The sequence below is a fragment of the Rhinolophus sinicus genome, chromosome 15 (genome assembly GCF_057876585.1).
Source record: "Rhinolophus sinicus isolate RSI-liver-muscle chromosome 15, RSI-T2T, whole genome shotgun sequence".
Classification (NCBI taxonomy): Eukaryota; Metazoa; Chordata; class Mammalia; order Chiroptera; family Rhinolophidae; genus Rhinolophus; species Rhinolophus sinicus.
In genome coordinates this window covers 1,217,823-1,240,209 of record NC_142515.1, presented here as the reverse complement: position 1 = coordinate 1,240,209, position 22,387 = coordinate 1,217,823, and the positions used below count along the sequence as shown (strand labels likewise).

Sequence of the window (22,387 nt, the reverse complement as noted above, 5' to 3'; positions counted from 1 at the left end):
TGGAAAAGGAATACAAAATCCTTTAAATCTGTGCTTTTAACTCAAATCCCAATCTTGCATATTTAGCTATATTTTATATTTTTAAGTTATGATTTATTGATTCCCTGATTTCTTTTATGCATGTGTGTGTGTGTGTGTGTGAGAGAGAGAGAGAGAGAGAGAGAGAGAGAGAGAGAGAGAGAGAGAGAGAGAGAGAGAGAGAGGATGGGCCCTCCAGCAGACATAGGCAGCCTGCAGTGATGGGTGGAGGGGGCCGCCTGTCTCTGTCTTTGGGCCCTGGGCTGGGAAGCCTGAGGGATGGCGTGGCCCCTGCCACACAGCAGCTGCTGCCAGTGCTGCAGGCGCGTTGTGTCAGGACCAGCTCCTCCTCTCAGGCCGGCCAGCTGTGGTGCAGCCCACCCCATGCAATGCTTTCTCCTGCCTCCATCACAGCCTCCCTTCCTGAAGGTGGTCGCTGAGTTCTTTACCTCCTACAGGCCTAAGCACACCTGAGACGAGTGTCTGCAAAGCAGCCGTGGCGCTCCCACCATGTTGCCTCTGCTCTGTCTTCGCTCTCTCTGCGTCCTTTCCCCGTTTCTGCCTGTGGAGCCCAACTCCCACGACCAATCGTCAGAGGCTGAGTCTGATCTAAACGCCAGGCTCTAATTCCTCATATTAAAAACAAACATAGCCAATTTCATTACTTGAGGTTCAACTTTAAATTGGAAAAACTTTAGTATCTATAGTCAGTCCGACCTGTGCAGGAAGAAGACATTGTCATTTAAAAGTTCCAGCTGCAGCCTGGAAAATGACTCACCTGCAGCCCCACGTGGACTAATTAAAGCTCTTAATTATACTATTTAAGGCAAAGTGGAAAGTTTTAGGAAACAGATTCTGTGTTGTTTGCATCTCTAAAAGAAAGTCCCTGAACAGAGGCAGAGCCGCCTCTCCAGGCCTTGGGGTGCCGTGTGAGGGGGGCACTGCCTGGTCCTCCCAACCCTCCTTCTGACCCTTCTCCATCTTGGATCCTGTGGGGTTGGGATGGCAGTCACCGATTCCATCAACTACTCATCAGCACATGCACCGGTGAGTGATGGCACCTGCTCTCAGGTGAGCCCACACAAGGCTGTGGTGTGCAGACACACAGCCAGGTGAGCCACGCAGAGGAACATCGTACTTGTCTGAAGTGAGTGAGAGGTCAAACCAGGGAGTTGATGACACTGGGACCCAGGAATTGGCACCAGCAGAGCCAATACTGGAAGCCAGTTTCCAAGTCTGCGTGGGCAGAGCAGAAATGGGGACAGCGGGTAATATCTCCCTGTTGAGAACTTGTAGAGGTGAGAGTAGAAAGTCATTCCGTGGAAGGACCACTGAGCTGCCTGAGGAGTGCCTTGCCCTGTGTTGAAACAGAGAAGGGATAGAACATCTCTGAGAAGGAGCTGCAGCCACTGGGATGGCAGGGGCAAGGCTGAGATTTCCTGGACTTTGGGGGAAAGGGGGAGCTGTAGATGCTGGAAGCTGAGGGATGATACACCAAAGCTTCAGTCTTCTCACTGCTAGAGGGTGGGGAGCATTGGAGAGGAAGGGGGGTTGACGGACGTGGAAAGTCTGGGTAACAAGTCAACCAAAGTGGAATGGCTGGGACTGGCAGGTATACCAGATGTCCGTTCCCTTTTCACGTTGTATAATTCTCTCCATTGTCATGGCTACAAGTGGGCCATTCGACCAGATGGACAAACAGACGCAGCAGACCGACACAGCTCCTGTGTGCTGAAGGGCTAGACAGCAAGGAGCCAGGTTTTACACAACTTAGATGTTATGGAGTCTGGGAGTCCTCCAGGGGCAGCAATTACATTAGGTTTTTGTTCCTGAAACCTGGTTACAATACAGTGTTCAGTAAATATCTCCAAGGATATCATTGCTCAGTATAGTCCTCCAGGGTTTGAGAGGCTCTACCACCCAGGGAAGTAAACGCTCAGGGAGGCAGCTGGAGCTCGAGCTCGAGAAGAATGGTCTGGCAGCACTGTGAGTGGGGCCAGGGGAAGGCAAGCAGGCTGCGGGGCAGGGCTGAGCACGTTCGCGGAGTCACTCCCGACGGTCTGAAACCTTCACAAGGACGCCAGTCTGCACTGTCCCAGGCCAGCTCTGCACAGCGGCCCTCAGAGGCTCGGATTCAGGGTGGACTTCGCATGGCAACGCCAGCGAGGCAGGAGGTGATTAATAAGCATGGCTCTCGCCCCTTGAGTTACATCTCTAGACAGATGTGGCTGGGCTGCAATGTGCTGGAAAATATTTTTAATAATTACCTGAGTGAAGTCTCAAGGACCTATTGGAAGCAATCTATTTAAATGTCAACGCCATTCATCTTTAATGAGAAAACAAAACCTTTCAGCCTTATTAGTCTTGGAATTACAGAACATGTTGGTTGCTATTCTGTCATTTTCAAAACCAAATAAGGAAAGGCCATTAAGAAACTGGATTTGATATCATGTGCTGGGCCGGGGTCTCCGAGAATGCATCCTCACCACCTGCCAGTGCAGCTAGTCACTCAGGAGCAATGTCACCTCTGTGATGTATAGCTCAATAACACCCTGCCAGCTGGCACGACACATTTTGGGGATTCAGGCAGTGTAACTTAGATCAAAAAAATTATCAAGATAGATAGCATGCTAGGAAGATAGAAGAGTTTTTGATCAGATGCTAGGAATTCAGTGCTTTGTACTGCTTATTGTTTTCACCTAGTGGGAAAGGTATAGGCATGTTAGAGGACGTAAAAAACACGCAGGTAAAACCACTGCTGGCGCTAGAAACCCCCAGACCCGGGCCACCACGCCCTGGTCACAGGTTCCACTCCTACCCCTCCCCCCAAATCCGAACCTCATTTGAAAGGGGCGAGGTCCGTGCCTTGAACTTGGGGCTTTGGTGGGAACTGTAAAGGGTGTGGGGGTGACTGTTTGCAACGTGTCCCTCCATCCCCTCGTCTTCATGATGGTGTGAACCGTTTAAGAAGAGGAACTGGCTGAGTTCCAAACAGAGATTCAATGATAAGCCATGTGGTTGGCTACGTACACGAAATCTCTAGGAGGGTTTGGACCAACAGGCAGCGAGTGAGCAGCACGATGCCATTGTCCACGCCTGGCGTTGTTGGTCAGAGTGTTTGCTCACGCAAGCTGCTGACTCATTCATAAGCCATTGATGGTGGACAGACACACAGATGGCTGGTGCCGAACACACACATCCACTCAGTGTTCTGTGAGCCGTGAGTCACCACCACGTGTCAGGCACCACGTTAGTGCTGGGAATACCACGGCCGGGCGGGAGAACACACAGAAAAGGAACCGTGACCATGGGGCACAAACCACCTGACGTTGGGTATAATTTATAATTATTTGTATGTGATTTTTTATATATATAATTCTAGATGTATGATTTTAATGTGATTTTGTATAATTTTTAGTGTAAAATTGTATAATTATAACTCTATAAATAATGTTATGTCCTCATCTATAATTTATGTTGAACTTCTATAATTTGCTAGTGAATTTTGTGTTCTGAGGAAAGGCGTTTACAGATCTGCTCGGTTGTGTCCCCAGCAGAGTAATTACATGAAGCCCCATCTTGAATCTCAAAGCATCGAAGCCCCTTCCTTGGGCCACATCTGGCAGCGTACAGAAGTAAACGTCACACCAAGATTCAGGGGACACGTCGCGCCCCTCACTTCGTGTCCTCAACTGCTTGTTGTGGCAAATCTGACACGTTACTTGAGTTGGAACATGAACGTCAGTTTCCTCTCCAATATTCCATCTGCTTGTTTTCCGCAAAGAGCGAGCAACACGTCCTACGGAAGCCGCCAGCACAGCACTGAGGTGTCAGTATCACCACACAGACACGCATCTTTTGATGTGCAGTCACGCTCTACCCATGAAAAACCACAAACACACACAAAAAAACCCGCCTGAATTTAAAAACTGACATTGAGCATTGAGATCCTCGAAACTAATGCGTTGTTTAAAATGTGTAGCTAAACGCAGCATTAAGAACTCGGTGAACTTCACCTCTTGCTTCTTAGTACGGAGTGTGACCGTAAGGGAAGTCGGCATCTCCGGTTGGGCTCCATCTGACATGAGGGCTTGATTCAGTGAGTCAGGTTCCGTGTCCCTGTGTCCTCCTAAGTGGACAGCAGTCACCCTCTCTTAAGAGACCCCGCAGAGGGGACCCTGTGCCCTCCAATTCAGGTTGGTACTTGGGAGGAAACCCAGATTGCCATCCAACCACCCAAACAGCCAAATTGCTACATACTCAGCTGGGCACTGGTTGGGAGCTGGGATGAAAATGGTTTTTCTTCAGGTTTCTTAAAAGCATTGAGCACCAGCCACACACTCTTGCTCCCTTCCCCCACCCTCACCTGCCCTTTCTCTGGCAGCTTCCAGAATCAGGAGTGTGGCCTTCGGTGACGTCAGCAGGCCCAGCCCTTCGATGGCCGACTTCCCCACGCTACTGACTCCCATCTTGTGAGGCTCCCTGCTTTGTGTGGCTGCTTCTCCGGAGAGTCCAGGTGGAACCCAGAAGACGTCTCATGTTGACTTACGTACTTGCACTTGTTCTCAGCTGCAGAATAGACTTCGCCTTCAGACTCATCTCTGTGTGGTGATGTGAGATATGACAGTGTGTGCCATTTAATGTGCTTTAGCCAACGTGCAGGTCACTCATTCTAAAATCCTCAGCAAGTAATCAGGGAGCCTGTGTCAGCCAGTCTCCCTTTGTATAAACATCTCCACTGTGAGCTACTGCAGAGACGCAAAGGGGCTCAACATTGGACTTTGCACTGTAATTGGGTTCAATTAACTTCAGTAAAATAGATGCTTGGCAGTCAAAGCTGCATGCTTCGTGATAAAATGCCTGTAAGTAGCCAGACAGATTACTGAGACGGGGTAAGGAGAAGTACGCTGTGGGACCCACAGTCGCATTTCATGTTTCAGGCGCCACCAGGAAGCAGGCGATGACCGCAAGGCTGACACACTGAGGCTGTCAGGGTGCAGACAGGGCGGGGGGGGGGGGGCACTGCAGCCCCAGGCCCGTGACCTCATGTCCAGCACATCCTCTGGAGAGAAAGTGTGACGCTGTGCGGACCAGTCTCCGCAGACTGCCCCGCTTTACCCCATGGGGGCGTCGTGGCACCCAAACCCAGTCCCTCATTACCAAGCCTTATTTGGAACCTCGGAGTGGCTCCCTCGCCATCTCTTTCCAAAACTCATAAGAAAGGCTCCCTATATTTTGATGTCATTTCCCCTGTTGACCTAAAAATGAAAGGCCAAAGTGAGAGGCCACATGCATTTATTTGAGAGCAACAAGACTAGCTACTCGGGAAGCACTGATCCAGGCAGGAACAGAACTTGGGTTGTGCTCCTTAGGAGGCAAAGCCAGGGGTGTTTATGAGAAAGGTGAGGGGAACAGCGCCATCCTCAGAAGGAGGGCGCCTCTGCAGGTGCAGAGGGACTAACATATTGACACTAATTCTAAACAACGGTTTTAATTTTCAGTCCGGTTGTCATCAGTCTCGTCCTCATCATATCTGCTTTCTTGTTATCTTTGCAAACACTTGTTTCGGACACAATGTTGCTTTAGTCCAAAGGTTATTTTGCCGATTTAACATTGGGAAGGTGGAGGCATAAGACCTGCCAGGCGGTTCCCCGGGGAGGGCAGCTCCATTAAAAGTGGCTCCCTTTATGTTACTTTCTCATGCCACCCTCTCTGTTACCAAAGAGTTAACATTTTTAAATAGATACTTTGTTCCATTAGGGGGTTTCTGCTGGAAGGCATCCAAATCAAGTCAAAGTGTCTTTATATAAAGCAAAGTGTAAATCCTTCTAATTGTGAACTTGGAGCTCTGAATATTAAGCTTTCCTAAATCAGGGCATATATTTTTATATATTTAAATTTCCTGTTTAAAGAATTCTGACACAATGTATGCAGATCATTTTCCTTCTCAAATATGAACATGGTAAAGTAACCTAACCTCAACAAAACGTATTTTTAACCTAAAGTGATGAAACATGCCAGTGACTCCATTGCTTCTGTGAAACGTGACTCTCCTTGGAGGAAGGCGCCAGTATTGCAGGCAATTGGATCAATTTTGCAGCAGCACATGCATCTCATGCCTGACAGGGGGGTTTCAAAGGGAACAACACAGTGGAAAGAATCACTATAAGTGACGCAAACATCCTTGGGTGCTAAGAGGTTAATCTCAGGGGCTGGACCTCTGGGGGGACTTCCCATCAGCGATCACTGTGGACCGGGGCTGGGAAGTGATGGATGCGAAACGAAAGGTGACTGATGCTGCGGCTGCATCTGTGTGTCAGGCCCGCCCAGCACTGCTGCGGACGAGACGTGGACCCCCATCTGTCTAATCTGCTGCCCTGTGCAGTCTTCCAAGCTCCCTGTCAGATGCCTTTCTTTAAAATGTGTTTAAGAAAGAAACAACAGGCAACTGTCAGCAGGTACCCCTGCACGCCATGGCTCTGTCAGAGCCGCACTGTCTAGACTTGGCTGAGCCTGGGCTTTGAACATCCGTCTCCTCCAAATCTGTATGCTGCCAATGCAGCGTTTACAAAATGAATTACATTTGAAGGGGAAAGCCAATAATTGCAGTGTTTCAAGATTCGATTTCAGTACCAAAGCGGCCAAGAGCGACCCCAGCGGGATCCAGGGGAAGAATTTGAGTTCTCATAGAGTGTAAGCCCTAAATGTGTTTTCAATATTTAAAAACATCAAAAAAAACCTTCCCCCTCTTCCGAAGGTGTCCGCGGGCCAGACAGCTTGCAGCCAGGGCGCCCATGCTGACGTGCGGTGAGCTCAGGGCCCTGGGGGGTGTGGCCGCACTCACCTGGGGGCTGCAGCCCTGTTGTCTGTCACCAATGTCACTGCCCTCCAGGATGATCTGGGCTGGGAGTCATTAGCCAGGGTGGGAATGGACCCCCCTTCCTGAAATGGCCGTGTGTCTCAACAGTGCCTTCCAGAAACACTCATGACTGACTTGGCTGACGTTCCCAGTCCTCTTGCAAAGGCTGCCACCTTCACGTCCTTGAAGCTTCTGCTTCAAGACAGAGCTCAGCAGCTGCACTTTTCTGGGAGGCCATCCTGCCCACAAAGCCAGTGTGCTGGGCTCTTGGAGGGGGGGGTCTCTGTTGAAGTCACTTTCTGGCTCCAGGTCACCTGCCAGAGGGGGAGGTTTTGGGGGGCACAGGGGCTCGGACACCAGCTACAGGCATGGCTCCCTCACTTGGATGGGCCAGGCTGGTGGGGCCTGGGGGAGCCTGTGGTCCAGCAAGAGGGCCCCTATTCATCTACTCCCAGTGGAGTAGAAATAGGTGTCCCGTGACTTCCTTGGAGGATAATGGCAGATGAAAGGAGATGGCAGATACACAAAAAAGAAAAGTGATGAGAGGATTGTCAGTGAAACCAAAGGGGGCGGGGGGTGACCTGGACCCTCGTTTATTTAACTTTTCTGTAACTTCTCTCAGCAGGTGCTACAGTTTACGGTCTATAAGTCTTGGGCTTCCTTGTTAAAACTACTCCTAAATATGTTATTCTTTTGATGCTTTTGAGAATGGAATCATTTTCCTAATTTCCTTTTCAAGTTGCTCATTGCTCGTATATAGAAATTCAATTGATTTTTTATGGCCGTTATATTGTGCAGTATTGCTAAGCGTGTTTATTATCTCTGGGAGTTTTTTCTGAAATCTTTAGTGTTTTCCTAACATGAGATCGTGGCATCTCCACATGGAAATCGTTTTACTCCCTTTCCCGTCCGGATTCTCGGACTTGGAAGCTGCGTGGCCGCGCTGCCTGGAGCCGCCCACATGGCGCTGAGTGGCCACCGGTTCTTGGTCCTCGTCTCGTGGCTCCTCTTAGGACACGAGCACTCAGTTTTCCTTTCACACTGAGTGTGACGTGAGCTGAGCGCTTTCAGGAAACATCCTTCATCAAACTCAGGAAGTTGCCGTCTAGTCCTGCTTCATTGGGTGTTTTCTCCTGATCAGATGATGGATTTGTCAAGTGCTTTTTCTGCATCTATTGAGATGGTCATGTGGATTTCGTCCTCCATTCTATTAACCTGATTTATTTCATTCATTCATTTCTAGATGTTATACCAACCTTGAACTCTTGGAATAGACCCCATGTGCCCATCAATCTATTTTATGTTACAGATTTGCTTTGCTAGAATTTCGTTAAGGATTTTTGCATCTATATTCATGAGAGACACTGGCCTGAGATTTCCAGCTCGTCTGTTTCTTGTCTCGGGCCAGGAGAACAGCTGACTGTACCACTCACTGGCCCCCAAGATGGCAGCGGATGCCAATAGGCGGCGATTTGTCACCTTTTGCTCCAGATCAACTCGGCCCCTCCAGCAGTGCGCTCTGAGCTGTCAGGACGCGCAGACAGACAGGGCTGTGAGGTGGGCGAGTCTTCATGGCTAAGCACACCTTGGCTAATTGGAAGAGTCTGGCCGGCTCCCAGGGCACTGAGATGGTTGTTCTGATCATATTGTCCAGTTTATGGTCCCTTTTGGTGAGGAGGGTTTGGAGCCCCCTCCCTCCCATGCCAGAAACCATGCCTGACACACGTTCCCCCTTCTATTTTCTGCTCCACTGGCTGAGAGCCAAGACGTGTGGGTCCACAGTCATCCCCCCTTAGCCGCAGGGAGACGTTCCAGGACCCCAGTGGATGCCTGAAACCACGGATAGTCCCGAACCCTGTGTATCCTATGCTTTTTCCTATAAGTACATACCTACGATGTAGTTCAATTTGTAAGTTAAGCACAGTAAGAACTTAGCAATAATAACTAGTAATAAAATAGAACAATTATAATAATAGACTGTAATAAAAGTTATGTCAATTGCTTTGGAGCCCTGAATAAGTAAAAGAAAGGTGACGTGAACACAAACATTTCAACACAGCACACTCAATCTGACAACCAAGACGGCTCCTGGGGCGGGCAGTGTTCTCGGGCACGTGTGGAGATGCCGCACAAATGGATGGATCCTCTCCCGAGCGGCAGGGAGAACACAGGGCCGCATCGCACTACTCAGGACGGCACGCATTTAAAACTATGGACTGTTTAGTTTTGGAATTTTCCATTTAATATTCTTGGACTGCGGTTGACCGTGGGTAAGTGAAACCGTGGATAAGGGAGAACAACTGTGTATCTCAGCTCAGCTCTGCACCAGCTGCGCGACTTAAGGCCTGCCCGTTCCTCTTCCTCAGTCTGCTTCCGCTGATGGAAAAAGAGGAAGTTGACCAAGGAAATTTCTAAGTTCACACCCAGCTCCAAAGTTCTATTAACTCAAAGAGCCAAAAACGCATATCACAGATCAAGGAAACTCACCTCCCCGAGACACGTCAGAACTAGTCGGGTCCTGCTCACGTTAGGACACATGGCCTTTCTCCAGATGCAAGTTTGGACAGACACTTGTCTGTGCTTCTATCTCAAAATAGCCGTGCGTCTCTCTTAGGTGTAGCTGTATTTAGAGGACAACGAGACAGACATGAGGTGGCACTTGTTTGTGGCAGGTCATAGCATCAGGTCTGTCTCCCGATGGAACTCGTCTAGGTGACAGGTGAGACCCCCTAAACTCTAAGGACCAGCAGGTGTTTGCCACTAACACCATCTGTGCCTCCGGGGCTGCTTTTCCCGGAGAGACCAGCTGTGTGCTGTGACATGCCCAGGTTTGGGACAGGACGCTGCTTCCTGGGAGACCTCTGCCGCAACGAGTCATGGCATCTGCCTCCGGCGACACCTGGGAGCAGACCCGGAGCTCCTGCCTCACCCTCCTGTGGGTCCATCCAAGAGCCTGTGAATTCTAACTCCAGAAGCGGTCTCCACGGCTGCGCCCACACCCGCGTCCGGAGACGGGTGTGTCCTGCGCTCCCTCGGTCCCCGCTTTCCCCTCTGCTCCGCATTGCAGCACTTGTGGCTTCTCACCGGAAGTCACACCGACAGCTTGTCGTTCTCTTAAAATAAAAGTGCAGCTCCTTTCCATGGTTCCTGAGCCCAGGAGGGGCCCAGCCAGCCACCCTCCCAGCCTCCTGGCCCCGCCCCTGCTGTGGCCACGCCCTCCCTGGCCACGCCCCTCTCCTGCCCGCACTTCCTTGCCTGGCAGGAGTCACCACCGCTGTGCACCGAGAAATCTTTGCTCGCCTGGTTACCTAGTGTTTCTGAGAATTGTTAGATTTGGTAGAAGAGCTCAGATGAAGACATCATATTTGTTCAAACAGAGAAACGAGATTATTTCCCAATTCAGTAATAGAACAGAATAGCTAGGGAGCAACCACGCGTATGACTCAGGAGAGCTGGGTTTGGCAGCCAACAGGAGGCTGTCAGTGTCTAACAGCCGGGAAGATTCCAGAAAAGTGGGAGGGAGATGGTTGCGGCTGTGCCTATTTACATGCCCTCTCCCTCTAAGTTTTCCTTGATGTAAAATCTGAGACTCTTAGAGTTTTATAATATAATATGCTGATCTCTAAATTATGTCTAAAAATAACTGACGACAATGCCACCTATGGCCTCAGCCTTACAAAGGACTGTATTTCATGTGTTACAATAAACAACAGTTATTTGTTGAACTCAGAGACAGAGAGATAGCAAATTGCATGTGTCGTTTCCTTCCTCTTAGGGTTTTTGCGAGGAGTACATGTATTTAGCATCGTTTCATAAGCGAGCAAATAAAAGGGTTGATGCCCATAGGGCCCAGGGCGGAGGGCTCCAGAACAAGGGCAGGCACATGGGCCGGGGGGCCGGGAAACGCTCTCCCGGGAAGTGCAGTTTCTGAGGAGAAGTGACTCCTAGGCCGCCCCAGGAAGAGAACGCAGCACAGAGAAATACGTCTGGTGACTGTCGCTGCCACGGCCCCACTGAAACAGGCCTCCGGGTGTCACCACTGGCTGGCCCCTCCCTCCAGTCTGGGCCAGCTCTGGGCCCTGATCCGACAAACAGAACACGAAAGAAGTGAAGCCATGTCACGCCCCAGTTCAGCCTTAAGGAGCCTGGGAACGTCCACTTTGCTCACTCGAGAGACCCCTCAGGAAGCCCCTACCCTGGCCTGGGGACCACTTGCTGAGGTGACATGGAGAAGCCAGGAGGGAGAGACCCGAAAACAACATGGAGAGAGAAGCCCAGCCCCCAGTGGCCTGCCAGCTGAGACCGTGCACAGGGCACAGCCAGCGGGGCATCTGAGCAGACAGAACCCTGGCATTGGCGGGAGTCACTAGGTTTCGGCTGGTTTGTCATGCAGCCTAGTAACCAAGATGCTCACCGGGCCTAGAATGCAGGCGACACTCTGGGGAGCCGTGACGCCCCGACACGTGGCGATAGGACAACGCGTGAACAGAAACCCCGCGTATCAGAGAGCACGGGAGCCAGGCCCTGGGCTGCCTACTTGGGAAAGGGCCCCATCGGGGCCATCACGTCCCAACACAGAGGGCACATGAATGAGCCTGCACGGAGGGATCCTGTGGCACAGTGACAATGCTGATGCCAGCAGGGAGGGCTCTGCCTGAGCCGAGGCACAGCACGGATGCCGGAGTCTTCCTACCGGAGGCCACACGCAGGGGAGCACAGTGCCACCTGGCCCCAGTGGCTTCAACAGTCCTGTCCTGAGTCCAGAATGAAAAGCAACCCAGGGAGAGGCTCGGGTGTGGCTGAGCCCAGAGGCATGCGCCCCGATGGCTCCCCGTTGTGCCCCAGGTGAAGCTGGCACTCTGGGGATAGAGCTAGGGCCCCTCGTGTTCCCCTCCTGGCAGTAGCCGCGTGTGCTGGGGGAGGGGCTGGGGCAGGCTGAACAATGACAGTGAGCAGTGGTTACACTGCCCTGTCTGCGTGTCCTCCAATCTGGGCCATAAGGACCGGAGGAAGCAGAGGCATCCTGATGGTCCCTGAGAGCCCGAGATGCCAGTGGTTGGAGCTCCACCTGATGGCATGAGCAGATGCGGGCCACTGGCTGGGCAGGCTGAGCGGGCGTGCAGAGATCCCCAAGGGCCCCCGCAGGACCCACAGCCAACCACACTTGTGCCCCCAAACACACACAGCTGATGGTTCTGCTCCACAGGCGCTGTTTGAGAGTGGGGGCTGGAACCAATGTTCTCAGTTTGCTTCGGCAGGAAGTAAAGGGGAACCTCTGACAACTCTGAAATCACAAATATCCCCAAACACATTCAAGAGGCAGCAGCAGGGGCCAGACCACTGTCCTGGGGGCTTTGGCTTCCAAAGGGCGGCTAGAGCCAAGGCCGCTCCTCAGGGAGGCCTTTCTGATGTCAGAGGCCGGGTGTCAGGGAAGACCAGGAGCCTTCTGGGAAATGACGTCAGCTTCCGGGCAGAAGGATGGAGCCCATCCACGCCCTGAGCGACACGCACCTCTGGGCAACCAGACCTCAGTCGTTCACTGTCTGCCCCAGTGGCTGAGCTGATGGCCAGGTCGTGGGTAAAGCGTTGGGCCTGCCCGAGCATGGCAGCATCCTCAGCCGCCTTCCTGGGGTTCTTCCTGTGCCTGGCCTCACTTCCTGTACCCGGTGACTTCTGTCCAACACCACCAGCACATCTGCACTGGCAGCTGGACAAGCTAAGCGGGTAAGTAAGCAGCTCCGCGTGCTGTGCTGAGCTGTGAGTGAGGCACTGACTGAGCGTCTCCACCCACATACTGAGGGACGCTGACGCCACACGGAAGCACGCTGATGACAGCACGCCTCCACGACAGCCATCACCTTTCCTCATGGCGGTTCTGGGGACTTGCGATAAAGTGGCATTGGTTTCATGTGGCCAGTGAGCGTTTTGGTTCTGTCGCATGGGAGGACACGTGTGGTTTGCAGGTCCACTCACAGCTACGTGAGCTCCTGGGCTGGGCTGCTCTGAACCAAGAAGCCAGCAAGGGCGACACAGAGCTGAGCCCGTACTAGAAGGCATGCCCTGCTCTTATTTCCATGTCGGGCCATGGACTTCTCACTCCTCCTAAAACGTACGGTTTTATTCCTGTTTTTCACGTGAATACAACTCATGTGCTGACAGCCTTTGAACACTGCCTTTCTCTCCCCTGAGCTTAGAATGGCCCGCGATGGCCCACTGATGCATGAGGACAGCGCGTCATGCCAGAGGAGCCTGTCTGGAGATGTGACCCAAGCCCCACCCGCTGCGTGACTTTGGGCACAATGCTTGACCTCTGTGGGCCCCAAATTCCTCATCCAGCATGCTCCTCGGGCAAAGGGAAGTGACACACGTCCACTGCAGCAGCCGGCCGGCCCACAGAGGGCCTATTTCTCCTCCCTCTCCTCCCCACTGTTCCCCCAACTGTATGCCAGGCGTGCAGGCCCCGTTCCCATCTCCCCTGCCCCACAGCACACACAGAAGGACATGTGGCCCCCACTCCTGCCAGTGTATCAACCTCTCACCTCCAGCAGCGCTCACTGAGGGCCTGGGTGGGCATGACGGCGGGCTGCCCGCCACCTGCCCCACTTCACGCCGCTTCCTTCAGCCACATGCAACTGGAGCTGCTGGGAGAACCCACGGGGGCAGCCAGGACCCCACGGTCGGCCTCGCTAGGCCTGGGCCCCACTGAGAGCAGTCGGCCCCAGGCGCCAGAGTACATTCTTGGTCTCCTTCCCACAGCTTTGGGAAAGTTCTCTTCAGTTCCAGAAACCTCACAAGAAACTGACCAAAGGACGTCAATGCAGTCCCCATGACCGGGCTGGGGCCGTCGAGCGGCATGTTTGCAGCTGTGTGATGTCCACAGTCATGATGGTGAGGGGACAGCGTGTCACTCAGCGACCCAGCAGCAGACAGGCCTCGTTCTGGTCCCTTCACTGGCGCTTTGTTGAATAACTGATGCATTTCCGTTATTTCCTCTGTACTCAACGCATCTGCGTGTCCTCACATGCCCTTGTTCTTGGGACTTAGAATGTAGGGTAAGTGGGACCTGCAGCCAGTAATGAGGTTGTGCAGCCTCACCCACGTTACCCAACCTCCTGGTGCCTCAGTTTCCCCCTGTAAAAAGGGAACGACAGTTGTCAGACCCCGTAAGGTGTGGTGAGGCGGACGTGAGTGAATCCTGAAGGGAAAATGGATGCAGTGAGGTGGTGGCATTCTTGTGTGCTGCTTATTTTAACAGGTGAGTGAGTGTCTGAGAGGTTAGATGGCTTGTCACATTGCTGCTGACAGCAGGGCTGGGTCTGAACTGGGGTCTGTCTGGTTCCAAGTTCTGGGCTTCTCCACTGAATGATGTGACCTGCCGTTCCTAGTGCGTCAGTAAACCTGTGTGCAGAGACACAGTGATACTGTCACTGTCCTCAGAGAAGCCGGCGGTGACCCCCCCACCAGGGCAACATGTTTGCAGCCATTCAATGTCCCCAGTAACGAGGGGCCTGTGCCCCCTGGCACCCCCCCCCCCAAGTGTGGGTTTTCCAGCAGATTTCCCATCCACTGGGCCTCTCACACCTGATGTGATTAGCGCCCTGGAAGGCAGAGCCTGTCAGAAACGCTGAGCTGCAGAGATGGCCTGAAATAGCAAGTGTCTAACTGAGTGAATGAGCCCTTCAGATCTTTGCAGCCAATCATCTGAGGCCGGCCTCATTCATTATTAACTGTGCTGTGACCTAAATATATCATAGGACCATATTCATCTAAACGCTGCGTGTCACACATCCAGCTCACCAGAGCCCATAAGCGGTTTGAGCACAAAAGATAAAAGAGGTTGTGTTTCAAGTGCAATTATAACACTGTAGCTACAGGACATTAACACAGCCCCTCCCCCCAACCCGCTGAAATGCCCATCACTGACGCCATGGTGATCCCACTGCCACCAGGAAGGTGATTAAAAATGACTCTTCTTTATTAATATAATTTCTTGTTACTTAGTGTCCATCTGTGACGGCTAAACGTTTGTCAGGAGATCATTATTAAACATTCACCACAGGATCTGTCTTGCTAATAGTTAAACGGTACCAATTACAACCAACTGCACATTCCTTGGGACAAATGCATCTTTGCTGCCAAGTTCAGAAGCCCTTTGGTTGTGCATCTGTTCTGTGTCCGCTCGCACCCCCACCCCACCCTCGCCCATGCTCCCGGCGGCATGGAGCCAGGCTGGATGTGGAGCCGGGTAAATCATAATCGATGCCATTGATCGCACTTCTGATGTTTGCACAGCGGATTCTCTCTCTGCCGTCTACAGAGGGTACGGGAGGTCACTCACCCATGGGTCATTTTCTTCCTGTGAACTTTCTGGCTATCTCCCATCCCCCCATCCCTCCTTGGCCTCCCTGGCCAGCAGCTCACAGGAGCCCAAAGAGTTCCGCCAAGTGACAGCTGACGGGGCAACTCGGGCGCCCAGCACTACACACTGTCCCGTCCTTAGCCGGCCATCCTGGGACAGCCCTGCACCCGCTGGTGATGGAGGACATTCCACTGTGGGGGGATGCAAGCACCCCACTTGCATCGTGTGCCCCTGGGAAGCCCTCAGTTGTATCCTGGAGAGCCAAGGTGGCCGTGGACATCCCCAGAGGGGCCACCTCAGGCTGCCACGTGGCCCCAGGGAGGAAAGAGAGCCTTCAAGGTGGCCGCATGAGACATGTGCGTGGTCCAGCACTCCAGCATCGGAAACAGGAGAGCAGGGCCCCCCATGCAGCCCCTCCTGTTCTTAAACCCTCTGCCCCCAAATCTGACCGCCCATATTTCTTCAAATGTCACTGCTGGAAGCAACGGGCAGTGACTCAAAAGCCCTCACAGAGAAGAAAAGAAAGCAACAAAGAAAGGAAGGGAGGAAGGAAGTGGGAAGAGAGGAAAGAGGAAGGAAGAAAAGAGGAAAAGAGAAGAGAAAAAGGAAAAGGAAAGGAAAACCTTTGGCTCAGGGTTTGGGGTGTCCTGAATTTCTGTGATTTGGGCAACCTGTCCCCCCGACAGTCCCAGCATAATGAGCACACGACTGACAGACCCGAACGTGAAACTGACCACGTTTGTGGTCCCACGAGAACACAGTGGGGGTGTTTCCCCCGCCCCCCGCAGAGCATGGCCTCACCTGCCTCAGTTTCCCCTGCGGCCCCTTTCCTCTACCTCCAGCTCTAAGAACAGGAACTAGGACTGCACTCTACGGGTGGGGCGGGGGGGGGGTGTGTTGTTTTCAGATGCTCTCAGAGGTAAGTTAGGAGCCAGGTGAAGTCTTGGGAAGCCCAGCCAGCACCTGGGTGGGGCCATCAGCTCTCCGTGCCACATTCATTACTAGATCGAGATTTTAAAATGCCACAAAGCGAGCTGCTCCTGCCCAGCTGGCCTGACGGCCACCCCTGCTCAGGGTGACAGTGTGCAACAGCGACACTACCTGGAAAACTACAGGCGGACGTTCCTTTTAGACCGTCTATGTCCCCACGCCCCAGGCAGGGTCTGAAATGAGGTTCCCTCACTAGAATTTAGGGGGAAACTCTGAACCAGCCGAGTGGCAAACATGCTGACATCTGTGAGCTTCCTATGGGAGCAGAGTGGGGGAGGGAGGGGATGAGGCACAGGCCACGGGAGGGCTACGTCATGGAAACACCTTCCAAAAAGTTCCCCAAAGCCAGCAAAATGGAGGAAATGTATTTCAGTTTCCAAATCCTCAATAAATAGTTTATGTGTCTTAAAAACTCCTCAAATCACAATGCGACGTTCTTACCTGAACTTCAAGGAACGCTTTGGTTTTTCGCTTACCTTCCAGGCTGTGAGATGGCGCCTGTGCTCACAGCTCAATGGCCCACGAGGAGCGGGGCACGGGCCTGCTGAAACACCACGATGGAAATGTCGCAGCGCCTGGCAGTACGTCTGTGCTTTCAGTTGGGACGATGACAACGGCCTGTCATCTCTCTGCTTCAGCGCGGGCTCCTTTGCATATTTGTCAAGTTTCTAGTGACGAGGAGCTGGGGTTTGTGTTTGATTTCCATCGTTCAAGGGGAAAGGTGACAGTGCTGAGGGCCCAGGGCAGCCGCTGGCTGACTGATGCGTCTCCCAGCTTATCTGGTACCGTGTGGTCCGTAGACTGGTGGTCAGTGGGTGCGGGGTGGTCTGAATATCCACGGTCAGAACACTGGCCGGGCCCAGGAGCTGGCTCTGACGCAGGTGACCAGGATCCAGGTAGGAGTGGCACACGCTGTCACTCTGCAGCAAGCCGACATGGCAGGAACCGCGGGTCCACCGGCTGACTTCAGTGTCACCCTTGCAGGACAGGACATCCGACAACTGGCAACACGTCGGCCTGGAGACAAGTCTGAGGCGAGTCTGAGGCGAGTCGCTCCCTCTGAGTAGAAGCTAAGCGTCCAGGTTGGGGCAACACTCGGGGGCCCAGCGCTGGTGACAGGATTCTCACTGTTCCCGTCGTAACTCCTGTGAGAAAAGACACTGTTTTAGATGCTAAATCTGGTAAAGTTCAGAGTTAGAAAAGGCAGAGGGAGACACAGAAAGACTGTATACGCCACTGACTGTGTGAGAAAAGAAAAGCTGTACAGGAGATGTGATTTAAACGGGAATAATGCACATGGGGGGCATGGGCCACAATGGGGTCCCCTTCAGTACCTAGGAAATGTAAGAAAAAGCTTTCATCATTTTGGAGCTACTTCTCAGCTGCTAGTCGGCATTTCCGAAGCCACAACGCAGCTCTGAGGCTGGGACTGGGCCCCTGGCTCATGGCTTCCCAGGGCTGAACACACCTGTTCTTTACCCTCAGCTTCGTCGTCAGCCTTTGAGGTGGGAGTTTCGTTGTACGGCATGTTGATTACCTGTGTCTAGTCATGGGTTACAGGTTTTATGAAGAAAAGGTCCTCAAAAACGAGGTTCAACTTGTATCTGTTTGTTCACAGACAAGGGTCCTTAGTACATGACATGTACTTTTCAAAGTGCATATGACCACGTGGAGAAAAAGACGTGTGGTAAAACCTGGTACTTGAAGACCCATTCTGGACACATGTGAGTAGGTTAAACAGGTTTAAAATGATTCTAAAAATTTCAGACACACAGACACACCAGAGAGGCCAACAGGTCTCGTGAGGGAGGGTCAGTGACAGAGGACCACGGGAGCCTCGCACTGTTTCTAAGGTCTCTGCGTTTTGTTGAGATACAGGCAACCGATCACAAATGTGCATCTCTAAAGGCAAAGCAGAAGCAAAATAAATCTGTCTTCACACAGTGGGGTTTAGTCCAGGGCACTACGCGGAGCACGTTCTGGAGAAGATGATGCCAGATATGGGAAAAGCTGGGAAGTGATGAGCGTGGCTCTGCAGAAGCACCCACAGGAGGGGCTGAGCTGGGCAGTGTGAGGACACATCACCGTATTTACAGCTTATATTCTGTGACATCGACTGCAGCAGAGAATGGGACTGGTCTCCTGATCATGTACGTAAAGGAGACATGGGATCAAGAAAGCATCAAGATAGAACTTTCTAGTTTGTGTTTCATGTAGTTGGGGGGTGGAGGGGATTGTATGGGAGGCCAGCAAACCGACTCCTTGGGGAGGGGACGGGAGTGAATATCCTAATTGCTTCTCCGTCCCTTGGATCTTCTGAACCCAGCAAAAACCAGGGCACAGGAAGTCCACTGACTCAGACCATTCCCTTCGGCCTCCTGGACACAGGCAGGGAGAAGGGGACAACGCAGCTGGAGAGGCAGACGGAAGACACCTAACACGACATCTGATCAAGGGACGTTCACAGCAGCACTATGGTGACGGCCAAAAGGTAGAAACGACCCAGCTGTTCACCGACTATGAACAGGCAGACAGAGTACGGTCCATCCACACAGCGGAGTGTTACTCAGCCATGAAAAGGGACGAAGCACCAACACACACTGCAGCAGGCGGGCTTGGGAACAGGCTGATCCGTGAAAGAAGCCGACACGAAAGGCCAGTGCTGTCGGATCCCATTTGTATGGAATGTCCAGAACAGGCAAACTGTACAGAGACAGAGGTAGCTTAGTGGTTTCCTGGGGCACGGGGGGCAGGGGGGCAGACGGCTTGGTGCTGATGGCTAAGGGGGTGGGCTTTTTTTGGGGAGTGATGCAAAGGTTCTAAAGCTGACAGTGGTGCTGTCTGCATGTATCTGTGAATATACTAAAAGCCACTGAATCGTACACTTTAAAGTCACGAACTGCATGGCATGAAATGTATACAAATAGATAAAAACTTTCACAAAAGAAAAATGTGTGTATAGTTTTTAAAAATACGGCAATTGCAATAGAGCGAAAGAAGGGGATGATGGCATCAAACTAGGTCTCTCGAGCTGCTACATTTGAATATTAAATTTAGAGCTGAGCTTGTTGACCTTCATGACTCAAAGGGGAGCAATCTTCCCGTCTGGTTCAAGGAAAAATGCCATGTCACCGGGGAAGTATCGTTTTTCCTTGTGCTAAATTCCAAGACGAATCGTGAGCTGCACAAGGCACCACCTACAGGAGCAGCTTTACCAGAGAGACGGTTGGCTGTCTCATCAGCCAACCTCTACCTGTTGTTCAGGGACCCACAGCACGAGGACAGCCCCACTTCGTTTCTGAGGAGAGCTGGGCCAACCGCCCAGTGTGCACAGATTTCTCAAACATGAGTCCAGAGGCAAGAAGCCCTCAGCAGGGGGTCGACACTCAACCGGCACTCCGGCAGGGCCTTGGGGCTCAGGACAGTGGGGCAGGTGAGGGCCCTGGGCCTGCAAATACAGCCCTCAGCATGCATGGAGCGCCCCCCGTCCCCTGCCTGGGAACAGACCACACGTGTGCCTCTCACCCCACAAGCCAAGGCCTAGAGATGTTATCGTGGCCTAGAGATGTCAGATGGATCTATCAGGTGAATTCCCTTTTATGCTCACCCCATGGCAGAAATTCAAGACTAATTTCAGGGGAAGAGGGTAGAGAGAGGACAGCTACTGTTGAAAAGGTTGTTTTGTACGCAATATTGTTGCCACACTGATTTTGGCTAACTTTCAAAAAACGAAAAAAACTATGGTTCTTTTTATTCACATCTACAGTTGAGATCCATCGTTATCGTCAAGTTTCTTGAGACAGAAGCTTTCTGAGGGACCAGTGTGGGGTTATTAACCACAGGACACATCACCAAAGCAAATTTGATCTCCAGAATTGGCAACTTAGAAGCCTCTCTGCTTCGTCTCCACTCATCCTGGCACCATGTTTGGAGAGGCCCCCGCCAGTCCTGCCTTCCAGAACCAAAGCACATCCTGGCGAGGTGGTACTGGGCGCGCTCCAGCATCTGTGAGCCTGGTGTGCTATTGAAACATAATAACCCAATCTTCTGGGTAATCTCACTGAAGAAACAACAATGTTACAATGTTGCCTTAAGTAACAGAGAGGCTGAAATTATGAAACACTTGATACAATACAAATGGGACCTGGGACTTTTGTGCTGCAGGTGTGGGGCATGATAAATGAAAATGACTGGTTAATATGCTGCACGATGAATGGCCGTCGTGCAGCCTGGTCCTTTATTCTGTTCCCTGGCAGCGGGCTATTAATAGTGGTAGAGCCCCGACTTGTTCTTTTAAACATTTCAGACACAAATAATAGAAGATTTCCAATTAAAAGGGATAATCTCCCTTCAGAAGCAAAGTTGTAAGCACAGTGAATAATTTAAAAAGCTTTTGGGATATAAAGATTTATTCTGTCTCCCTATAAGCAATATGTCGGTGGCTTTGATTAACAATTTAAAAACAGAAGACGGATGCAGGGAGAAGTTGTAAGACATGGTCTTTTGTCCATGATTTTTTTATCATTACTGCTTTCCCGAAATGTTGCTGTTACATAAAACATTATTTCAATTAGTTTTCTGCAGCCCCCCAAGTCATATTCAATAAGTTTGTACTGATTTAGGAAATAACAAACTGAGCACACGGAAGAAAACATGGTTACTGAGAAAAAGAGCAAATCCCTTCAAGCTTCGCGATGCTGAAAACAGTATTTGAAGAGTATCTGCTTGCCGTTTAGGATTAGGATATGTACTGATCAATTACAAGGGTGGCACAAGTATTCGGACTGTTATCTGACCCAACCTAGACTTAGATTTATTTAATAAATATGTCTGAGAAGGGAGTAATTGGGCGTTTGCTCCTAGCACTAATTCAAAATCAATATATTTGAAATTTCTGAGCTAGTAACTGAAATGTTTCCTCATTTCTATCCTTCGTAAAGAACTTGATCGTTCCAGACACAATATGAGCATAAAACTGGACTCAAAGGAAACTGGAAGCCTGAACTGTCTGAGTAGATTTTCGTGGCTTTCCTCCAGCCTCTGGTAAATCCCGGACGATATCAGCAAGAGAGAGAAGGTGCTGCACAGGATGGAGACAAGGGCCTCATTTTCTCTGCAGAAATTCATCATTTGCACCCATAGGACTATGTGGCTCAGGTATGATCAAAACATACGGTGAATGCTTAAATTTTAAAAAAGTATTAAAGTAAAAGATACGTTGCCATTAACTCCCCTCAAAACACTTCCCCTCGCTTTGAACACACTCATCCCACTGTCATGTTGTTGCCACTTTCTGAAGCAGTTCTGGAAGTCCTCTTTCATGAGTGTCTTTAGTTGCGCTGTCATGGCTGCCTCGATGTCCTGAATTGATTCAAAACGTTTACCTTTCATGGTCATTTTGACTTTGGGGAAGAGCCAGAAGTCACACGGTGCCAGATCTGGTGAGGAAGGTGGCTGAGGACACACCGTAATGTTTTTATTTGACAGAAATTGCCGTACCAGAAGCGAGTGTGACATGGAGCACTGTCATGATGGAGGATGAAGTAAAGACACTCACAAAAGAGGACTTTGAGAACTGCTTCAGAAAATGGCAAGAACGATGAGACATGTGTGTTTGAACTGAGGGGGAGTAAGCATTTTGAGGGGGATTAATAGCAATGTGTCTTTTACTGTAATAATTTTTTTTTATTTAAACATTCATGGTATCTTTTGATCACACTTCGTACCTCCGTGGAAATACTTTCTGGAATCCTTTTGCAGTTGTTACTGAGTCTGTTCCTAAGCTGTGTCCTGTATTAATAACAGTAGGACATGTTCCCCTGTCCAAACCATTACTACTTTGAGTCACCTTCACGATTCTACCCATGATCTAGATAGGTCTTTATAACTTGGGCTCAGTTGGTTCCCTGGGCAGTAACCTTAGAAAGGAGAACCTGTGGGAGGGTGTGGGGAAAGGGCTGGGCGGTGGGGGGGCCGCTGGGTGGTGGGGGGGCCGCTGGGTGGTGGGGGGCCGCTGGGCGGTGAGGGGCCGCTGGGCGGTGGGGCGGCCGCTGGGCGGTGGGGGGGGCCGCTGGGCGGTGGGGGGCCGCTGGGCGGTGGGGGGCCGCTGGGCGGTGGGGGGGCCGCTGGGCGGTGGGGGGGCCGCTGGGTGGTGAGGGGCC

The 22,387-nt window shown here is 51.5% G+C and overlaps 1 protein-coding gene across 4 annotated transcripts in view; it reads right to left on the bottom strand.

The window, feature by feature from the left end:
• TCERG1L (transcription elongation regulator 1 like) overlaps positions 1-22,387 on the bottom strand; it is a 403,196-nt gene that overhangs the window by 222,741 nt on the left and 158,068 nt on the right. For all 4 annotated transcript variants that reach the window (XM_088791740.1, XM_088791741.1, XM_088791742.1 and 1 more), the window contains one exon: positions 16,703-17,371. The gene's annotated coding sequence lies outside the window, so the exon portion shown is untranslated. The remainder of the gene's footprint in view (positions 1-16,702; positions 17,372-22,387) is intronic.